The 7500-nt window shown below is 37.2% G+C and overlaps 1 protein-coding gene across 2 annotated transcripts in view; it reads right to left on the bottom strand.

The window, feature by feature from the left end:
• Positions 1-7500, bottom strand: part of nacc2 (NACC family member 2) — a 45869-nt gene that overhangs the window by 13260 nt on the left and 25109 nt on the right. The window contains exon 2 of one of the 2 annotated variants that reach the window (XM_079607850.1): positions 1757-1793. The exons of the other annotated variant lie outside the window; for it this stretch is intronic. The gene's annotated coding sequence lies outside the window, so the exon portion shown is untranslated. The remainder of the gene's footprint in view (positions 1-1756; positions 1794-7500) is intronic. 2 annotated transcript variants of the gene reach the window in all.

The following is a 7500-nucleotide window of genomic DNA, read 5'->3' as shown; positions in this document are numbered from 1 at the left end:
ACTGAAAGTTTTAGTAATTTTGTTAATTTGTTCATTTTTATTATTCTGTATAGTTTTAATTCATTCTTATTTCAGTTTAGTTATTTTAGTACTTCAAGTAAAATTATAATCAAAACGCAAATGAAAAAATATATAAATAACTTAATGTTGAATTGTGTGTGTATATATATATATATATATATATATATATATATATATATATATATAAAAACACAAATTAAAATGAATTGAAATCAAATTAAAAAGTTACTTATTTTATTTCAGCTAGTTGCCATATTATTTTTATTTAGTTGTAACTTAAAGTAGTAAAAACTGTATATATATATATACATTTAAAAATATATAAAAATTGCTATGCCTTGAAGAAAAATTATAGTGAATAGAAATATAAAAATAAAAGCTTATATATATATATATCTTAGTTGATTGATAAAATACTGTATAACAAGCTTTAGGAACTAAAACTGAAATGAAAATGCAAAAAAAACTAACTAGACATATTTAACAAATTAAAACAAATATAAATGAATAATTGAAGTAAAGTTAACTGAAAATGGTAAATATAAATATATAAACTAATTTAAAATGTGATATATGTAAAATATAAGCATTTATTATTTTCATTAAGTTGTAAATTAATGTACTAAAATAACTCTATTTATGGGAAATAGAAAATTTGTAGATAGACTATTTAATACAGTAATTAGAAATCATCTGAAAATAAATCAAATCGATTTGATTTAAAAACAAATCTGCTAAATAAATTTCAGACAAAGAAAAAAAAGAAAAAAGAAAGGACAAATTTTTTAAATCATATTTTTATAAGAAAAAAGAGCCAAGCTTATGCTAACTTTAAATACAGCAGTGATTTTGACATGAAAGTTTGCACGGTTAGTATAGTTAAATATTTATTAGATATTAAAAGATATGATATAAATAGATATTACCAGAATGCCGACAGTATATGAGAACATTATTATTATTATTGTTACTACACTTGCTCTATTATCAGACAGAAACAGAAACACTGATGAGGATCTCAGCCATGTCAAAATAAAAGTCCTGCTCAAGACTCTTATCGGCAGAACAAAACAACACGAGTGATCGACACCAGTGAAGAAGCTCAACAACAGCTGATAAACACACACACACATTAATCACACCCTCACACACACACAATGGAGAACACTGAAGTCCCGCTCTTGGGAAACAGCAACACATTTCAGGAACAACGACGTCTGTCTCTCAGTCCTTCACTCGCTCACAGATCAAGAGTTTCTGTGTGAGAGATAAAGCCTCTCTTGCTGAACTCAACAGCTCAGTGTGTGTGTGTGCTGGGAGAGGGAGGGAGAGAGAGAGAGAGAGAGAGAGAGAGAGAGAGAGAGAGAGAGAGAGAGAGAGAGAGAGAGAGAGAGACGGGTGAGAGAGAGAGAGAGAGAGAGAGAGAGAGAGAGAGAGAGAGAGAGAGAGAGAGAGAGAGAGAGACGGGCGAGGGAGGGGCGAGAGACAGAGGAAAGTCATTTCAGGACAGAAGCAGCAAAGAAAAGCAATTACAGCATGACACCATCACACACACACACACACACACACACACACACACACACACACACACACACACACACACACGGCAGATTTCAATGTAGGCAAATCATGCTGTCCTGAAAAGACCATACGGGTGATTTTCATGTAATTTGCTGGATGCTGTCACTATAAAAGCATCACAATATGAATATGAAATAACTAATGCAAATCTTACTGAAGAAACAATGTCCTGTCTGGCAGTACCAGGGTTACTAAACCCTTAAAAAAACACAGAAAAAAACAAAATAAAACAGAAAAACACTAAAACTTATTATATTTCAGCTAGCTGCCAACGCAACGTTTGTCTTTTTTATTTAGTTTAATGTTATGTACTAAAATAAAAGCTGAAATAAAAATAGATATTTAAAAAACAATAACTAGGCCTAATAGAAATGACAAAAATCACAAAAAAAAAAAACGAACTAACAATAGAAAAATTAAAACTCATTGATTCTATATATTATATACCTATAACCTATAATCTATATATATATATATATATATATATATATACACACACAAGTTGTATAGGCCTATTATTCAAATCAGGTTTATTGGCAAAATGAACAAATCTAACAAATCTAACAGAATAGCTCAACAACACATTTCAAGTGGTTTCTGCAAGTTCAACTGAAAATGCAACTTGTAATGACGTCTGCAGTCTCAGCATTATTCCCCCGCTGATAGAGTCCCGCACAGCAGATCTGCAGAGCTGGCGTCGTCTCGCTAATCAAAGGCTTCATTAGCGGCGCCAGGTGTGCTCGAGACAGAACACATGACATATCTGAACTGGAGAGGCTTGTGGAGCGTCACGTTTGACTGCATGTTAGAAATATGGCTGAAGAATGTCCAAGAAGTTACGAGAAGATATCATCGCCCTTCACAATCAAGGAACAGGACAGAAATGAAGATAGCGGAGGCACTACATGTTCCTAGAGACACCGTTGGAAGCATAGTTTGCAAGTTCTGAGGTTCGGGATTCTGTTCTGTGGAGCGATGAAACAAAAGCAGTAGGGATGGGGCGCTATGAACATTTCATATCACGATTATAGTGACCAAAATTATCGTGATTATCAATATTATCACGGTTTTCTTAAAACAAGAAAGTGTTCAAAAAGAACTGATGCTCACACTGAAAACATTTCAACACGTTTTATATTTGAAAACGAACAAACAAATAAAACAAGCACTTTTTTAAGCAACATTCTATTCTGTGGCATTTCCTCCATTATAATGACCGTCGTCATAGCAACGCATTATAACAGCGCACATCCACGTATCACAACGGGCGCTCTCTCGTTTCATTCAAATACAACTTGCCGCCTTGCGTCTCCGTTTTTGATTGTATTGAAAATGATTTATTGTTTACAGAGATTGCTAATATTGTTGTGATCATCTTGTCTGGACGATTGTTTTATACGCTGTACAAAATGGATTTATAAACGGGTAAGATTTAAAATATTAATCTCAATTCAATATGTCCCCATAATTATGTGGTAAAAAAAATCAGTATTATCCCTTAAATCAATGTCACTCTTAATGATAGTCTTGTTTGATCTTGATCGTTCGTCTTCGGCTCAAAGCAGTTACTGCAAACTTTTCTTCACGGAAGCTTCACGTTTATTTCAAGTGAGTGAGAAACAATATTTCAACTCAAAACAACATTTTGTGCCCAATTATTTCCCAGATGTAGTTTTTGTATCGAGGTCAAAGTTAACTTGCGTTGCGTTCGCTATACAACAGTGTGTGATGGTCAGACGACTCGGCAGATCTGAAGACCATCCTATAGGGCCCTATAAAATCGGTTTTATTTTTTCCCAAATTCCGTTTTTTCCGTTTTATTTTTTGCAAATTCAAATAAAATCGGATCGGTTTGTTACTTCAGGTACATGAATTATTGGTGTATGTTCTTAAAATATGTTTGTGTAAACGTTTTATTGGCCAGTCTGCATGAGCATTCACAGCGCGCGTCGTGCATTGCTGCCGTACACTAGTGCTGCGTCCTCATAATGTGTTTGTTGCTTCAGATGAAATGAAAGGATTGAAGGGACGAATTCCAGCATTCAAGAGTGATTCTTAGTTAAAGGGCACCTATTATGACATTTAAAATGTTCCTAATGTTGTTTTGGGAGTCTCCAACAACAGTTTTACATGCATGCAATGACAAAAAACACTTTTGTTGTCGTATAATATGCATTTATTTTTACCTGATTTGCTCACCGACTCCCAAATGATTCGTTCAACGACTCATTTTTTCAAACCCCTCCTCTGCGCGACGCTAATCTGCGTTGATTGGTCAGATGACCCAGCAGTGTTTACAGAGATAATACTTATGGTTTAACACGGAGTACAATGATGCTTTTATCAATTAAATTGTGTTATAATAATGATTATAGTCCACTGCGTAGTTTGTAGTAAAAAAATAAAAATAAGATAAAGAATTTAATGTTATGTTAGCGCGCATAGCCCAGAGTTCATATTGTAAAAGCACAATCAGTCTTTGTTTGCGTTAGCCCGATGCATAAACATAACGTTTTAACAACAACAAAAAAATGCAGTTACGTTACTACGAGGTATTACTCTATTCTTTAAGACAACTCCGAAAACAACGACAAACACTTCACATATCTCAATACAATTGTCATTGAAGACCTAGAAGCTAAACGGTGCTTACACAACAAACAAAATAATTATTAAGCACGCTACATAAAAGCAACAATTATTAATAACACTTACAGGTTGTGATACGGAGGAGGAAGCTGATGCAAATACACTTGGAACTGAACCTTCCTTCAATATCAGCCAGCTCGCGAATCCAAGTTTGATTGCATTTAAAAAGCAATCGTCTTCAAAATGACGCGAACAAAGCACAAGGCTCGGACTATACTTCTGTGGTATAGTTGTATATATGAACTGTAGCCACTTAGTCTTCAAATGCTCCTTGGGCAGATGAAAAAAGTTGAGTTTGAGTCGCACTTCAGAACACAGCGTCTCGTCGCCATGATATTTCCCTGCTGGCCTTGGAGCGCAATAAGTGGGCGTATCGTATTCAAATAACTTGACAAGTTGACGTCATCTAGTCAGAGAAAAAGCTTCGGTCTTCTAACGATTCATAAAAATGACTCCGAGTCGACTCTTACTTTTGAAAGACAATAACTTTATATACGGTGCACTTTCATATTTCAAACTTTGCAGGATGTTTTTGTTCACTTAGATCTATGTTACACACTACATGAAAGGTACATTTCAAAATTCCATAATAGGTGCCCTTTAACACTACGCAGATAACACACCGCTACAACACACAAAACAGAATTTCATTCCAAATATGTAAAATTCAGGGAAATTCCGCGTCAACACTAGATTCCGCGTTAATTAGCCAATTCCGTGATTCCGTCCGCGGTTCCGTGATCGCGGAAATTATAGGGCCCTACCATCCCCGATTAAGTTTCTCTCAGTAAAAGCCTGAATATGAGCACACCTCAGGTCTGGTCCTCTTAAAAGGCTGAAAAATCTCCCGAGCACGGTCACTGCCGTCCGCCATTCCTTCTCGAATAAAGAAAAACAACAACATTGCGTGCTGCGATAATCAAACACGGTTTTAATGATAATTTAGACAGATCGTTGTCGCCTCAGTTAAAGCCGCTCGTGAACCGATCATCTCTTCCTTCTAGTTCATTTATAGCATCAAATAAACATGAACATCAGAAGGAATGTTGTTTTAACCGCGGAGAGACGTCAGTACACTCCGCTTCTCAAGCTCACATCCTCCATGTTAATCTACTAACTCTCCTGACCGCTTTGTCAGACAAAATGGCGGATGGCGAAGTATGATTGGTCAGATCACCTGTCAATCAAGCTCCCTGCGAAGGGTCAATTGATTCCTCTTTCAATGTTTACTTGCTTACTTTACACACAAAATTATGTCTAAATCTCCGTCTCGGGAAGTATTCTCTCGGTTATGTCATAGGTGAACAGTTGAGAAAGAAACGAGATGTGTGTCAGTAATATATCCGGTCTTAAAGTGACAGCAGCCTAATATTCCTGCGGCCGCCTGTGTCGTTCATGTTGATAAAATAAAAAAATCATCATCATCATCTACCATGTTCAAAAGAAAATGGTAGTGAGAAGCAGTACACACACACACACACACACACACACACACACACACACACACACACACACACACACACACACACACACACACACACACACACACACACACACACTTTTGTATGTTTGTCTTATTTTTTTATGTCTCATTTGTTTTCCGTGGAAGAAACAAGCTTTCATATGAAGGCATTGCAACATTGTTTTCATCATAACTACTTTACAATGTATAAACCCGATATGATCCCGGCCTTGGTTCCTCAGTGCAGAAGAGCCGTGTGGAGGTCGCCCGGTCGCCCCGACTGACGCTGCGTGACCACATGCAGTCAAAGACGAGATTTCATGCAAATCAAGACAGAAACACTACAGCAGCTTCTCCCCGGCAGAAACACACGCCGGTCACAGGCTTCGTTCGGACATTTGCATTGACGTCCACAGATGTGAGAAAATAATCATGACACGCCATTTAGAAGCTGTTTATCCAAAGTACTTCAGCAAACTCATGTTCCTGGCACTCTTCAGTCAGAACAAGTTCCTCTCGCAGCATCTGGTGATGTGGGCGGGGCTATAACCTGTCACTCACATGAGATCAGCCAATAGCAAACCACAACCATCCAATCAAGTCCTCAGACACAATCAAGCCCCGCCCACACGTGCTCTTGACCCAGAAGTAACTCGTTTGACCAGCACTAACTCATTTAAAGAGAAATAAATAAGCTAATCTGAAAGCCAGGTTTTTATATTAAGTTGGATACATAAGTGTCACACATTATCTTCATACAAAGATGATCTACTCCCATGCATACGAAATATGTGGCTGTGTGACAGTTTATATCATCGTAAAATGTAAATTACGTTGAAATATATTACAGCCGACTTTATCCCTATTCACTTTATAGGCTATAGCAAATCTCAGGTGCCCGGATGTTTATCGTCGCAAATTCAAAATATACTTATATTATTATCACACTGTAAAGACACGGAGACAGTAAAGTCCCCTGTGGTCAAAAATGTTATCCCTTAAAACGCATCTTTGATCAACAAAATGACATATTTAAACTTTTTTCCCCTGAGAAAAATGTCTACATGCCTTAAAATATCTTGATTGTAACTCGACACCCTTTGCTCATTTAGTATGCGCGGATTTATGCATATGCAAATGAGCCCCGCCTCCACTCACTCACTCACTCACTGCAGTTTTAAGGAGAAATGACTATTATCTGAATACTGTCAGTTTAAAATGTCTACATGGTTTATTGCATTATTTCACTAGATCTACATTTTGAAATCATTGCATATTTATTTTCTGCAAAATATACTCGATAAAGATTGAGACAAATCTCTCCCTCTGACAGTGTTAAATATTCATGATTATGAGTTTAACATTAATTGAGTATTTTAACTCTCGAAGTTGGAACTTGACGACACTAGAAATACAGAACTACTGAACATCAGATGCACAGATATAATTACCCATGATCCTCTGCGGCGTGTACACAGACACACACACACACACACACACACACACACACACGCTCACTCGCGCTCACTCGCACACACACACACACACACACACACACACACACGCTCACACACACACACACACACACACACGCGCACACACACACACGCACGCACACACATACACACATACACACACGCGCACACACATACACACATATACACACACACACACACGCGCGCGCACACACACGCGCGCGCACACACACACACGCGCACACACACATACACACATATATACACGCACACACACACACACACGCACGCGCACACACACACACACACACA

Source organism: Phoxinus phoxinus, assembly GCF_949152265.1.
Source record: "Phoxinus phoxinus genome assembly, chromosome: 3".
NCBI classification, from domain to species: Eukaryota; Metazoa; Chordata; class Actinopteri; order Cypriniformes; family Leuciscidae; genus Phoxinus; species Phoxinus phoxinus.
The sequence above is the reverse complement of the archived record's forward strand: the minus strand, read 5'-3'. Positions and strand labels throughout refer to the sequence as shown.